This window comes from Oncorhynchus tshawytscha, linkage group LG30, assembly GCF_018296145.1.
Source record: "Oncorhynchus tshawytscha isolate Ot180627B linkage group LG30, Otsh_v2.0, whole genome shotgun sequence".
Lineage (NCBI taxonomy): Eukaryota > Metazoa > Chordata > Actinopteri > Salmoniformes > Salmonidae > Oncorhynchus > Oncorhynchus tshawytscha.
Window position 1 is genome coordinate 8,129,530 of NC_056458.1, and position 16,051 is coordinate 8,145,580.

At 42.3% G+C, this 16,051-nt stretch overlaps 1 protein-coding gene across 3 annotated transcripts in view; it reads left to right on the forward strand.

Moving 5' to 3' along the window:
• The first annotated feature begins 2,801 nt into the window (after positions 1-2,801).
• The window catches only part of LOC112228852 (kelch-like protein 13), a 94,688-nt gene continuing 81,438 nt past the window's right edge, over positions 2,802-16,051 (forward strand). For 2 of the 3 annotated variants that reach the window (XM_024394545.2, XM_024394546.2), the window contains exon 1: positions 2,802-2,926. The gene's annotated coding sequence lies outside the window, so the exon portion shown is untranslated. The remainder of the gene's footprint in view (positions 2,927-16,051) is intronic. The other variant, XM_024394547.2, reaches the window with a different exon arrangement.

Consider the following 16,051-nt stretch of genomic DNA (forward strand, 5'->3'; position numbering starts at 1 on the left):
CTATGACAGACAAATTTAGAAAAAAAATCCAGAAAATCACATTGTATGATTTTTAATGAATTTATTTGCAAATTATGGTGGAAAATAAGTATTTGGTCACCTACAAACAAGCAAGATTTCTGGCTCTCACAGACCTGTAACTTCTTCTTTAAGAGGCTCCTCTGTCCTCCATTCGTTACCTGTATGAATGGCACCTGTTTGAACTTGTTATCAGTATAAAAGACACCTGTCCACAACCTCAAACAGTCACACTCCAAACTCCACTATGGCCAAGACCAAAGGGCTGTCAAAGGACACCAGAAACAAAATTGTAGACCTGCACCAGGCTGGGAAGACTGAATCTGCAATAGGTAAGCAGCTTGGTTTGAAGAAATCAACTGTGGGAGCAATGATTAGGAAATGGAAGACATACAAGACCACTGATAATCTCCCTCGATCTGGGGCTCCACGCAAGATCTCACCCCGTGGGGTCAAAATGATCACAAGAACGGTGAGCAAACATCCCAGAACCACACGGGGGGGACCTAGTGAATGACCTGCAGAGAGCTGGGACCAAAGTAACAAAGCCTACCATCAGTAACACACTACGCCGCCAGGGACTCAAATCCTGCAGTGCCAGACGTGTCCCCCTGCTTAAGCCAGTACATGTCCAGGCCCATCTGAAGTTTGCTAGAGAGCATTTGGATGATCCAGAAGAAGATTGGGAGAATGTCATATGGTCAGATGAAACCAAAATATAACTTTTTGGTAAAAACTCAACTCGTCATGTTTGGAGGACAAAGAATGCTAACTTGAATCCAAAGAACACCATACCTACTGTGAAGCATGGGGGTGGAAACATCATGCTTTGGGGCTGTTTTTCTGCAAAGGGACCAGGACGACTGATCTGTGTAAAGGAAAGAATGAATGGGGCCATGTATCGTGACATATCGAGTGAAAACCTCCTTCCATCAGCAAGGGCATTGAAGATGAAACGTGGCTGGGTCTTTCAGCATGACAATGATCCTAAACACACCGCCCGGGCAACGAAGGAGTGGCTTCGTAACAAGCATTTCAAGGTCCTGGAGTGGCCTAGCCAGTCTCTAGATCTCAACCCCATAGAAAATCTTTGGAGGGAGTTTAAAATCCATGTTGCCCAGCAACAGCCCCAAAACATCACTGCTCTAGAGGAGATCTGCATGGAGGAATGGGCCAAAATACCAGCAACAGTGTGTGAAAACCTTGTGAAGACTTACAGAAAAAACGTTTGACCTCTGTCGTTGCCAACAAAGGGTATATAACAAAGTATTGAGATAAACTTTTGTTATTGACCAAATACTTATACTTAATACTACAATGTGATTTTCTAGATTTCTTTTCTCATTTTGTCTGTCATAGTTGAAGTGTACCTATGATGAAAATGATTGGCCCCTCTCATCTTTTTAAGTGGGAGAACTTGCACAATTGGTGGCTGACTAAATACTTTTTTGCCCCACTGTAAATACTATGCATGCCAGTCTGTCTTGGCTAAGAGTTGAGGAGCGACTGACTGCATCACTTCTTCTTTTTGTAAGGAACATTAATGTGTTGAAAATCCCAAATTGTTTGCATAGTCAACTTAGACACAGCTCTGACAAACACATTACCCCACCAGACATGCCACAAGGGCTTTTTTCACAGTCCCCAAATCTAGAACAAATTCAAGAGGGCATACAGTACTATATAGAGCCATTACCGCATGGAACTCTGTTTCATCTCATATTGCTCAATTGAACAGCAAGCCCGGTTTCAAAAACCAGATAAAGCAACGCCTCTCCCCTATTTGTCCTATTCAGTTTGTGTGTATATATTGATATGCAGGCTACATGTTCCTATTTTATCGATGTAGTTCTGTCCTTGAGCTGTTCTTGTCTGAGCTGTTCATGTTCTGTATTATGTAATGTTTCGTGTTTTGTGTGGACCCCAGGATTTAACTTTACTATGTTACGTCTTGTCTATGAGACCAGGCTGACAAGGCAGCCTCCAGAAACATACAATCTATTTTCCATTAAATATACTGAACATAGATACGTAACATGTAAAGTGTTGGTTTCATGAGCTGAAATAAAAGTTTCCAGAAATTGTTCATTTGCACAAAAAGCTTATTTCTCAAAAAATGTGGGCACATATTTGTTTACATCCCTATCAGTGAGCATTTAAGTTAATCCCATCCACATGACAGATGTGGTATATCAAGAAGCTGATTAAACAGCAGGATCATTACACAGGTGCACCTTGTGCTGGGGACAAAAGATCACTCTAAAATGTGTTTTGTCACACAACACAATGCCACAGATGTCTCAAGTTTTGAAGGAACGTGCAATGGGCATGCTGACTGCAGGAATGTCCACCAGGGCTGTTGCCAGATAATTACATTTTCATTTCTCTACCATATGTCGCCTCCAAGTTTGTTTTAGAGAATTTGGCAGTAGTCCAACCAGTCTCACAACCACAGACCACGTGTAACCACACCAGCCCAGGACCATAGTATTTCTGTGTGTTATGAAGTCCTTTTGTGGGGAAAAACTCATTCTGATTGGCTGGGCCTGGCTCTACAGTGGGTGGACCTGGCTCCCATGTGGGTGGGCATATGCTTTACACAGCCTAATTCATTTATTTCAATTGACTGATTTCTTTATATGAACTGTAACTCAGTAAAATCTTTGAATTAGTTGCGTTTATACTTTTGTTCAGTATAGTTTTCATTTAAACTGGTACCTGGCTCACTCCCGGGAGACAGCCCGGTTCCAAAACGAATGCGATCCATTTTCGCCGGTGCAGGATTCGTCTACCGGGGCCAGATTAATCGAATCCCCTCATTTGTTATGCTGGAGGCGGACCTTAGTGAGATCCATGAGTGGATTTGAGGGTTTAAGAAGAAAAATAAGGACGTAACCCGTAGTTGCAGGTAGGAATTTCGCCATTTAATAGCTGAGTGTATTTTATATGTAAGCAGTTGAATATAACATAAAACGCAACCCAAAGTTGCCAATTATGGTTAACTAACGTTAGCTAGAGAAGTAAGTAGCTTCAGATGAAGCTCGCTAGCTAGCTATGTTGACTGGTAGCCATGCTGTATGGTTTGGGTTGTCTTTCCATCAAATTATCTCTCCCGGCGACTTGGTATAAATTGATACTGCGTAACAGGTTTAAATAAACCACGATATATAGATAGCTAGATTAAAATACGTTCCACATGTCTTTATTATTGCCCTGATGTAAACATTTCACCTGTTGTTTACGAAGTAACGTTATGTGGTGAATCCATTTGATTTGAATGTTAGGAAGCTTTTCACTTGCTTGACCATGAATGTTTGTAATACATATTTGTTGTAACTAGCTAATGCTAGCTAGGCAGCCTGTAGCTATAACGTTAGCTAGCTAACGCTCAGCTTTTCAGAGCAGTGGTGGGCTTGATAGGTAGTTAAACAATTAGCAAGCAAACGTTAGTCTGCTAAATTTCCAAAGTTTACAATAAATGTCCTACATGCATGGCTATCTGGACTATCCTGTGTATACAGGGCTCAGCTGTGAAAGAGACATTCGTCTCAACATAACTCCCTGTTAAAATAAAGGTGACATTAAAAAAATCATGGGTTCCTTTGCGGCTAAGGTAAGGGGCTAAGAGTTAACATTGGACTGACTGTACAGCAGCTAGCTCGTTAATGTTATCTGTTTGGTTCGCTAGTATAAACGCCGGTGAAGCATAGCATGGAGAATGATGAGATTTACCCAGTCACGAAGACGCGTGATATTTGAGAAACAAGCTGTGGATAAGAATATGAAATTGAAACTAGGATATCGAGTGGGCGCTGTCCCTTAATTTCTCCAGTTTCAGATGACAGTCTAGCTAGACACCTCGCTGCTCCTCGTCTCTGGAATTGACTGACACATTTAGCGAATGATCTTGAACATCTGAAATGTGGCCCACTCAATTGCTATGCACAGTTTGTACAGCATCCGTCAGAAGGCCTTCTCATGTTAATGATTTGTTTGTAATTTAATGTTGGTCTAGGTGGTGCATCTAGGAAGTGGATGTATTTACTGAAATAGGTGGTGTCATGGGGTTTCAAATCAAAATCCAATTTTTATTGGTCACATAAAAATGACACTCATAGGACTTCATGTTACACAGATGTTATTTCGGGTGTAGCGAAATGCTTGAATTCCTAGCTCCAACAGTGTAGTAGTATTTAACAATACACACACCTCAAAGTAAAATATTGGAATTAAGAAATGTAGAAATATTAGGTGGAGCAATTTTGAATAGAGTATACACATATGAAATGAGAAACTGTATGTAAACATTATTAAAGTGACCAGTGGTTACATGTTTATGTACATAGGGCAGCAGCCTCTAAGGTGCAGGGTTGCGTAACCGGGTGATAGCTGGCTAGTGACAGTGACTAAGTTCAGGGCAGGGTACTGGGTGGAGGCTGGCTAGTGATGGCTATTTAACAGTCTGATGGCCTGGAGATAGAAGCTGTTTTTCAGTCTCTCAGTCCTAGCTTTGATGCACATGTACTAGAGGTCGACCGATTATGATTTTTCAATGCCGATACCGATTATCGGAGGACAAAAAACCCAATACCGATTAATCGTCCGTTTTTTAAAATTTATTTGTAATAATGACAATTACAACAATACTGAATTAACACTTATTTTAACTTAATATAATACATCAATAAAATCCATTTAGCCTTAAATAAATAATGAAACAAGTTCAATTTGCTTTAAATAATGCAAAAACAAAGTGTTGGAGAAGATGGTAAAAGTGCTATATATGTGCCATGTAAGAAAGCTTATGTTAAAGTTCCTTGCTCAGAACATGAGAACATATGAAAGCTGGTGGTTCCTTTTAACACGAGTCTTCAATATTCCCAGGAAAGAAGTTTTAGGTTGTAGTTATTATAGGACCATTTCTCTCTATACCATTTGTATTTAATGTACTGTTGACTATTGGATGTTCTTATAGGCACTTTAGTTTTGCCAGTGTAACAGTATAGCTTCTGTACCTTTCCTCGCCCCTACCTGGGCTCGAACCAGGAACACAACGACAACAGCCACCCTCGAAGCAGCGTTACCCATGCAGAGCAAGGGGGATAACTACTCCAAGTCTCAGAGCGAGTGACGTTTGAAACACTATTAGCGCACACCCCGCTAACTAGCTAACCATTTCACATCGGTTACACAAGCCTAATCTCGGGAGTTGATAAGCTTGAAGTCATAAACAGCAGGGCTGCTGGCAAAATGCACAAAAGTGCTGTTTGAATGAATGCTTATGAGCCTGCTGGTGCCTACCATCAGTCAGTCAGACTGCTCTATCAAATCATAGACTTAATTATAACATAATAACACACAGAAATGCGAGCCTTAGGTCATTAATATGGTCGAATCCGGAAACTATAATCTCGAAAACGAGACGTTAATTCTTTCAGTGAAATACGGAACCGTTCCGTATTTTATCTAACGGGTGGCATCCCTAAGCTTAAATATTGCTGTTACATTGCACAACCTTCAATGTTATGTCATAATTACGTAAAATTCTGGCAAATTAGTTTGCAATGAGCCAGGTGGCCCAAACTGTTGCATATACCCTGACTCTGCGTGCAATGAACGCAAGAGAAGTGACACATTTTCACCTGGTTAATATTGCCTGCTAACCTGGATTTCTTTTAGCTAAATATGCAGGTTTAAAAATATATACTTCTGTGTATTGATTTTAAGGAAGGCAATGGTGTTTATGGTTAGGTACACGTTGGTGCAACGACAATCCTTTTTCGCGAATGTGCACTGCATCGATTATATGCAACGCAGGACACGCTAGATAAACTCGTAATATCATCAACCATGTGTAGTTATAACTAGTGATTATGATTGATTAAGTTTAATGCTAGCTAGCAACTTACCTTGGCTTCTTACTGTATTCGCGTAACAGGCGGGCTCCTCGTGAGACAGGTGGCGTTGGACTAGTTAACTATACGGTTGCAAGATTGAATCCCTGATATGACAAGGTAAAAATCTGTCGTTCTGCCCCTGAACAAGGCAGTTAACCCACCGTTCCTAGGCTGTCATTGAAAATAAGAATGTGTTCTTAACTGACTTGCCCAGTTAAATAAAGATTAAATAAAGGTGTATTTAAAAAATAAAAAAAAATCTGATTGTTATGAAAGCTTGAAATCGGCCCTAACTAATCGGCCATTCCGATTAATCGGTCGACCTCTAACATGTACTGACTTGCCTTCTGTACTTGCCTTCTGGATGATATTGGGGTGAACAGGCTGTGGTTTGGGTGGTTGATGTCTTTTATCTTTTTGGCCTTCCTGTGACATAGTGTGCTGTAGGTGTCCTAGAGGGCAGGCAGTGTGCCCCCGGTGATTTGTTGGGCAGACCGCACCACCCTCTGGAGAGCCCTGCGGTTGCGGGCGGTGCAGGTGCCGTACCAGACAGTGATACAGCCAAACAGGATGCTCTCAATGGTGCATCTGTCAAAGTTTGTGAGGGTCTTAGGGGCCAAGCCAAATTTATTCAGCCTCCTGAGGTTGAAGAGACGTGTGGGTGGACCATTTGATTGTCAGTGATGTGTACACTGAGGAACTTGAAGGGTTTCACCTTCTCCATTGCAGTCCTGTCGATTGGGATGAGGGTCTGCTCCCGTTGCTGTCTTCTACAGTCCATGCTCCTAAATGTTGTTGATGGAGAGGTTATTTTCCTGGCTCCACTCTGCTAGGGTTCTCACCTTCTCCCTGTAGGCTGTCTCATCATTGTTGGTAATCAGGCCTACTACTGTTGTCGTCTGCGAACTTGATGATTGAGTTGGAGGCGTGCATGGCCATGCAGTCATGGGTGAACAGGGAGTACAGGAGGGGACTGACCACGGACCCTTGTGGGGCACCTGTGGTGAGTATCAGTGTAGTGGAGGTGTTTCCTACCTTCACAATCTGGAGGGTGGCCCATCAGGATGTCCAGGACCCAGTTGTACAGGGTGGGGCTCAAACCCAGGGCCCAAGCTTAATGATGAGCTCGGAGGGCAATATGGTGTTGAAGGCTGAGCTGTCTTCAATGAACAGTATTCTTACATAGGTATTCCTCTTGTCCAGATGGGATAGGGCAGTATGCCGTGCAATGGCAATTGCATCGTCTGTGGATCTATTGGGGCCGTATGCAAATTGAAGTCAAATCAAAGTTTATTTGTCAAGTGCGCCCAATACAACAGCTGTAGACCTTAGAGTGAAATGCTTACTTACAGGCTCTAACCAATAGTGCAAAAAAGGTGTTAGGTGAACTATAGGTAAGTAAAGAAATAAAACAACAGTAAAAAGACAGGCTATATACAGTAGCGAGGCTACATACAGACACCGGTTAGTCAGGCTGATTGAGGTAGTATGTAGATATGGTTAAAGTGACTATGCATATATGATGAACAGAGAGTAGCAGTAGTGTAAAATAGGGGTTGGCGAGTGGCGGGAGACAATGCAGATAGCCTGGTTAGCCAATGTGCGGGAGCACTGGTTGGTCGGCCCAATTGAGGTAGTATGTACGTACAAGAATGTATAGTTAAAATGACTATGCATATATGATAAACAGAGTAGCAGCGGTGTAAAAAGAGGGGTTGGGGGGGGCATACAATGCAAATTATCTGGGAAGCCATTCGATTACCTGTTCAGGAGTGTTATGGCTTGGGGGTAAAAACTGTTGAAGCCTTTTTGTCCTAGACTTGGCACTCCAGTACCTCTTGCCTTGCGGTAGTAGAGCGAACAGTTTATGACTGGGGTGGCTGGGGTCTTTGACAATTTTTAGGGCCTTTCTCTGACACTGCCTGGTGTAGAGCTCCTGGGTGGCAGGCAGCTTTAGCCCCAGTGATATACTGGGCCGTACACACTACCGTCTGTAGTGCTTTGCGGTCAGAGGCCGAGCAATTGCCATACCAGGCAGTGATGCAACCATGCTCTCGATGTCCTTTTGAGGATCTTTGGACCCATGACAAATCTTTTCAGTTTCCTGAGGGGGAATAGGCTTTGTCGTGCCCTCTTCACGACTGTCTTGTTGTGTTTGGACAATGAAGTTTGTTGTTGATGTGGACACCAAGGAACTTGAAGCTCTCAACCTGCTCCACTACAGCCCTGTCGATGAGAATGGGGGCGTGCTCGGTCCTCCTTTTCCTGTAGTCCACAATCATCTCCTTAGTCTTGGTTACGTTGAGGGATAGGTTGTTATTCTGGCACCACCCGGCCAGGCCTCTGACCACCTCCATATAGGCTGTCTCGTCGTTGTCGGTGATCAGGCCTACCACTGTTGTGTCATCTGCAAACTTGATGATGGTGTTGGAGTCGTGCCTGGCCATGCAGTCGTGGGTGAACAGGGAGTACAGGAGGGGACTGAGCACGCACCCCTGTGGAGCTCCAGTGTTGAGGATCAGAGTGGTAGATGTGTTGCTAGCTACCCTCACCACCTGGGGGCGGCCCGTCAGGAAGTCCAGGATACAGTTGCAGATGGGAGGTGTTTAGTCCCAGGATCCTTAGCTTAGTTATGAGCTTTGAGGGTACTATGTTGTTGAACGCTAAGCTGTAGTCAATAAATAGCATTCTCACATTAGTGTTCCTTTTGTCCAGGTGGGAAAGAGCAGTATTCAGTGCAATAGATATTGCATCATCTGTGGATCTGTTTGGGCGGTATGCAAATTGGAGTGAGTCTAGGGTTTCTGTGATAATGGTGTTGATGTGAGCCATTACCAACCTTTCAAAGCACTTCATGGCTACGGACGTGAGTGCTACAGGTCTGTAGTCATTTAGGCAGGTTGCCTTTGTGTTCTTGGGCACAGGGACTATGGTGGTCTGCTTGAAACATGTTGGTATTACAATCAGGGACATGTTGAAAATGTCAGTGAAGACACCTTCCAGTTGGTCAGCACCTGCACACGTCCTGGTAATCCGTCTGGCCCCGCAGCCTTGTGAATGTTGACCTGTTCAACTAGCCTCGCTAAGAACTTCATGAAGACTGAAGTGAGTGCTATGGGGCGATATTAATTTAGTTCAGTTACCTTTTGCTTTCTTGGGTGCAGGAACAATGGTGGACATCTTGAAGCATGTGGAGATAGCAGAGTTGGATAGGTAGAGTTTGAATATGTCCGTAAACACTCCAGCCCGCTGGTCTGCGCATGCTCAAAGTACGTGACTAGAGATGCCGTCTGGGCAGGCAGCCTTTAAAAAAAGTGTATATATATATTTATTTAACCTTTATTTAACCTGTAGTGGCACCCAGCCCATGAACGGGGACCATTATCATCATCTGACACTAATTAGCATAACGCAACGGACATAAATCTTCCTATTCATGAAAATCACAAGTGAAATATATTGGAACACAGCTTAGCCTTTTGTTAATCACCCTGTCATCTCAGATTTTCAAAATATGCTTTACAGCCAACGCTAGACAAATATTTGTGTAAGTTTATCATAGCCTAGCATAGCATTATGCCTTGCTAGCTGCAGGCAAACTTGTCACTGAAATCAGAAAAGCAATCAAATTAAATAGTTTACCTTTGATGAACTTCCGATGTTTTCACTCACGAGACTCACAGGTAGACAGCCAAAGTTAAAAAAAATCCCCAAAAGATTATTTTTGTAGGCGAAATAGCTCCGTTTGTTCTTCACGTTTTGGCTGAGAAATCGCCCGGAAATAGCGGTCACCACAACGCCGAAAAATATTCCAAATTAGCTCCATAATATCGACAGAAACATGGCAACCGTTGTTTAGAATCCATCCTCAAGGTGTTTTTCTAATATCTATTCGATAATATATCCGTCGGGACAATTCCTTTTTCTCTAGGACCGACTGGAGTAATGGCTACCTCTGCACTTAACGCGAGAATCTCTCTCGGAGCCACCATGTGACCACTTACGCAATGTGCCCCCATACGGCTATTCTTCAACAGAAATGCGTAAAACCACGTCACAATGCCGTAGACACCTTGGGGAATACGTAGAAAGCGTAAGCTCGTTGATGGTACATTCACAGCCATATAGGGAGTCATTGGAACGCAGCGCTTTCAAAACCTGGGGCACTTCCGGATTGGATTTTTCTCAGGCTTTCGCCTGCAACATCAGTTCTGTTATACTCACAGACAATATGGAAACGTTAGTGTTTTCTATCCAAAGCTGTCAATTATATGCATATTCTAGCATCTTTTCCTGACAAAATATCCTGTTTAAAACGGGAACGTTTTTTTCCCAAAAATGAAAATACTGCCACCCTAACACCAAGAGGTTAACCAGGTAGGCTAGTTGAGAACAAGTTCTCATTTACAACTGCGACCTGGCCAAGATTAAGCCAAGCAGTGCAACACAATCTGAGTTACACATGGAATACACAAATATACAGTCAATAATACAATAGAAAAAGTTTATATACAGTGTGCAAATGAGGTAGGATAACAGAGGTAAGGCAATAAGTAAATAAATAAGCCTTGCGAGGGTTAACACGGTTAAATGTCTTACTCACATCGGCCAAGGAGAACGAGAGCCCCCATCCTCGGGAGCGGGCCACGTCTGTGGCACTGTGTTATTCTCAAAGCAGACAAAGAGGATTTTTAGCTTGTTCGGGAGCACCATCAAGTTTGGGATGGTGTTCTTCGGCTTGAAAGCGTCCCTCTTTTTCTTCCGAACATAATGATGGTCATTATGGTCAAACGGTTCTATTTTTGTTTCATCAGAGGACATTTCTCCAAAAAGTACTGTCTTTGTTGCAGTTGCAAACCGTAGTCTGGCTTTTTTATGGCAGTTTTGGAGCAGTTGTTATGGCAGTTTTGGAGCAGAGGCTTCTTCTTTGCTGAGTGGCCTTTCAGGTTATGTCGATATACAGTGGGGCAAACAAGTATTTAGTCAGTCACCAATTGTGCAAGTTCTCCCACTTAAAAAGATGAGAGAGGCCTGTAATTTTCATCATAGGTAAACTTCAACTATGACAGACAAAATGAGAAAAAAAATCCAGAAAATCACATTGTAGGATTTTTTATGAATTTATTTGCAAATTATGGTGGAAAATAAGTATTTGGTCACCTACAAACAAGCAAGATTTCTGGCTTTCACAAACCTGTAACTTCTTCTTTAAGAGGCTCCTCTGTCCTCCACTCGTTACCTGTATTAATGGCACCTGTTTGAACTTGTTATCAGTATAAAAGACACCTGTCCACAACTTCAAACAGTCACACTCCAAACTCCACTATGGCCAAGACCAAAGGGCTGTCAAAGGACACCAGAAACAAAATTGTAGACCTGCACCAGGCTGGGAAGACTGAATCTGCAATAGGTAAGCAGCTTGGTTTGAAGACATCAACTCTGGGAGCAATTATTAGGAAATGGAAGACATACAAGACCACTGATAAACTCCCTCGATCTGGGGCTCCACGCAAGATTTCACCCCGTGGGGTCAAAATGATCACAAGAACGGTGAGCAAAAATCCCAGAACCACACAGGGGACCTAGTGAATGACCTGCAGAGAGCTGGGACCAAAGTAACAAAGCCTACCATCAGTAACACACTACGCAGCCAGGGACTCAAATCCTGCAGTGCCAGACGTGTCCCCCTGCTTAAGCCAGTACATGTCCAGGCCCGTCTGAAGTTTGCTAGAGAGCATTTGGATGATCCAGAAGAAGATTGGGAGAATGTCATATGGTCAGATGAAACCAAAATATAACTTTTTGGTAAAAACTCAACTCGTTGTGTTTGGAAGACAAAGAATGCTGAGTTGCATCCAAAGAACACCATACCTACTGTGAAGCATGGGGGTGGAAACATCATGCTTTGGGGCTATTTTTCTGCAAAGGGACCAGGACGACTGATCCGTGTAAAGGAAAGAATGAATGGGGCCATGTATCGTGAGATTTTTAGTGAAAACCTCCTTCCATCAGCAAGGGCATTGAAGATGAAATGTGGCTGGGTCTTTCAGCATGACAATGATCCCAAACACACTGCCCGGGCAACGAAGGAGTGGCTTCGTAAGAAGCATTTCAAGGTCCTGGAGTGGCCTAGCCAGTCTCCAGATCTCAACTCCATAGAAAATCTTTGGAGGGAGTTGAATGTCCGTGTTGCCCAGCAACAGCCCCAAAACATCACTGCTCTAGAGGAGATCTGCATGGAGGAATGGGCCAAAATACCAGCAACAGTGTGTGAAAACCTTGTGAAGACTTACAGAGAACGTTTGTCATTGCCAACAAAGGGTATATAACAAAGTATTGAAATATCTTTTGTTATTGACCAAATACTTATTTTCCACAATAATTTGCAAATAAATTCATTAAAAATCCTACAATGTGATTTTCTGGATTTTTTTTCTCTCATTGTGTCTGTCATAGTTGAAGTGTACCTGTGTTGAAAATTACAGGCCTCTCATCTTTTTAAGTGGGAGAAATTGCACAATTTGGTGTCTGACTAATTTTTTGCTCCACTGTAGGACTCTTTACTGTGGATATACCTGTTTCCTCCAGCATCTTCACATGGTCCTTTGCTGTTTTTCTGGGATTGATTTGCACTTTTCGCACCAAAGTACCTTCATCTCTAAGAGACAGAACTTCCTGAGCGGTATGACGGCTGCGTGCTCCCATGGTGTTTATACTTGCGTACGGTTGTTTGTACAGATGAACATGTTATCGTCAGGCCAATTACCTTTGAAATTGCTCCCAAGGATGAACCAGACTTGTAGAGGTCTAAAAAAAATAATTTGGATGTTTTGTTGAATTTCTTTAGATTTTCTCATGATGTCAAGCAAAGAGGCACTGAGTTTGAAGGTAGGCCTTAAAATACATCCACAGGTACAGCTCCAAATAGCATCCATCGTTGGATGCTTTTTTCTCTCTCTCATGTCACTTTATACGCCGCAGATCCCCTTCTAAACATAGAATCACATGGTTTCTTCGTCTCTTTGTAAACGTCGATAACTTCAGACCAAAGGTGACTACAAATAATAAGTTGTAAATGTCTTTGCAATTGATACACACAAGCGACGTTCAAAAATATGCTTCAAATGAAAATCGAGATGACTGCATTAAAATATAAAAACAGTAGGCTATAGGCCTATTTCAATCATATTGAAATACATTTCATGTTCAATCGAGTTATATTTTGATATTGCAATTTGTCCCAATACATTTCATGATGTGTAGCCTAAATCGGTGATTTAGCGATTATTATTATTTGGGAATAAGCAGCCTCAACATTTGCTGATTTAGATGGTCATATCTTTCTAAGAGCTAATCCGTCATCAGTATTGTGAATTAATTATAATGTTAAGTAAAGATTTGAATGGACGATGTTGATCCGAGAGCAGCGCTTCCTTTCTTTGGATCCTATCAGTATGGACACTTGCTCCAACAACGCACCTAGCGACCGTTCTCCCTGTATTAGTGTTTTGTTAAACACGTGTTACATCCTGGCTGTTGTAGGAAAGATGCACCCTAAACACTTGTGAGCCTAAGCTCCATCGCTTTTGAGAAACCGTGCCGAGGGTGTTAGAGAAAGACACGTCATAGTCAACATCTCTAATGCACAGATACTGGGGCAGGTTAAAGGCTAACCAGACTTAATATTTTTTTCCTACTGTTTGCCATATTGGATGTTTTTTCGGGACTACTGTATTGTGTGACTGGAGGAAATAGGCTACACAGTGTTCACAGTTAAACAAAGGGCCATTGGCACTTACCTGCTACAAATAACAAGTAATGGGCCGTTAGTGACTATGTTGTCAGGATACTGAAGGACATGTTTTAAAGAGGGCCACTGCTTGGATTTTTTATTTTTTTTGTCTTGGTTGAACCTTGTTTACTTTGTCCCATTGATGGCCTAGTAGTTTAGTGTTACAAGGTTGTCCTTTCCTGTCTCAGCATTACTTATAAGCATGTCCTCAGATGGAAACTTTCAAGATCAGGAGGCATTTCATTTTCTTTGCAAGATGCCAGAGAATTAACTTTCAGTCCTGCTTGAATATTCTATTTAGGTGAATAGAGTCCCGAGTCTTTTCCAATCAATTGCATTTAGGGTAGACTAGAGTACAGTCATGACCCAGCCCTTGTTTCACTGCGGATATGACAGTGCCAACTAGAGGTCGACCGATTATGATTTTTGAACGCCAATACCGATTATTGGAGGACCAAAAAAGCCGATACCGATTAAATCGGCCCATTTAAAAAATATATATAAATAAATAATATTTGTAATAATGACAATTACAACAATACTGAATAAACACTTATTTTAACTTAATATAATACATCAATAAAATCAATTTAGCCTCAAGTAGATAATGAAACATGTTCAATTTGGTTTAAATAATGCAAAAACAAAGTGTTGGAGAACAACATAAAAGTGCAATATGTGCTATGTAAGAAAGCTAACATTTCAGTTCCCTGCTCAGAACATGAGAACATATGAAAGCTGGTGGTTCCTTTTAACATGAGTCTTCAATATTCCCAGGTAAGAAGTTTTAGGTTGTAGTTATTATAGGACTATTTCCCTCTATACCATTTGTATTTCCTTAACCTTTGACTATTGGATGTTCTTATAGGCACTTTAGTATTGCCAGTGTAACAGAATAGCTTCCGTCCCTCTCCTCGCTCCTCCTTGGGCTCGAACCAGCAACACAACGACAACGGCCACCACATCGAAGCAGCGTTACCCATGCAGAGCAAGGGAAACAACCACCCCAAGGCTCAGAGCGAGTGAAGTTTGCCAGCCATTTCACTTCGGTCACACCAGCCTCATCTCGGGAGTTGGTAGGTTTGAAGTCATAAACAGCGCAATCCTTGACGCACACCGAAGAGCTGCTGGCAAAACGCACAAAAGTGCTGTTTGAATGAATGTTTACGCGCCTGCTTCTGCCTACCACCGCTCAGTCAGATACCTAGATACTTGTATGCTCAGTCAGATTATATGCAACACAGGACACGCTAGATAATATCTAGTAATATCATCAACCATGTGTAGTTAACTAGTGATTATGATTGATTGTTTTTTTTATAAGATAAGTTTAATGCTAGCTAGCAACTTACCTTGGCTTACTGCATTTGCGTAACAGGCAGTCTCCTTGTGGAGTGCAACGAGAGAGAGGCAGGTCGTTATTGCGTTGGACTAGTTAACTGTAAGGTTGCAAGATTGGATCCCCCAAGCTGACAATGTGAAAATCTGTCTTTCTGCCCCTGAACGAGGCAGTTAACCCACCGTTCCTAGGCCGTCATTGAAAATAAGAATGTGTTCTTAACTGACTTGCCTAGTTAAACAAAGATTAAATTAAGGTGTAAAAAAATATATAATAATCGGTAACTCGGCGCCCAAAAATACAGATTTCCAATTGTTATGAAAACTTGAAATCGGCCCTAATTAATCGGCCATTCCGATTAATCGGTCGACCTCTAGTGCCTTCTTTGATATACTCCTGACTAGTAGTAAGAAGAGTTGTGTAACTCATTGAAGACCCAAATGCAGCTGTTTTTATATAAATATTAAATAATTTATGGGTAACAATTACAGTGTATTTGTAGTGTTCAGACCCCTTGACTTTTGTTACGTTACAGCCTTATTCTAAAATGGATTAAATAAAAGGCACACACCTACGTATGTAAAGGTCCAACAGTTGACAGTGCCTGTCAGAGCAAAAACCATGCCATGAGGTTAAAGGAATTGTCCGTAGAGCTCAAAGACAGGATTGTGTCTGGGCACAGCTCTGGGGAAGGCTACTACACATTTCTGCAGCATTGAAGGTTCCGAAGGACACAGTGGCCTCCATCATTCTTAAATGGAAGACGTTTGGAACCACCAAGACTCTTCCTAGAGCTGGCCGCCTGGCCAAACTTAGCAATCGGGGGAGAGGGGCCTTGGTCAAGGAGATGACCAAGAACCTTATGGTCTCTCTGACAGAGTTTCTCTGTGGAGATGGGAGAACCTTCCAGAAGGACAACTATCTCTGCAGCACTCCACCAATCAGACCTTTGTGGTAGAGTGGCCAGACGGAAACCACTTCTCAGCGGCAGGAAGTCTAGTCAGG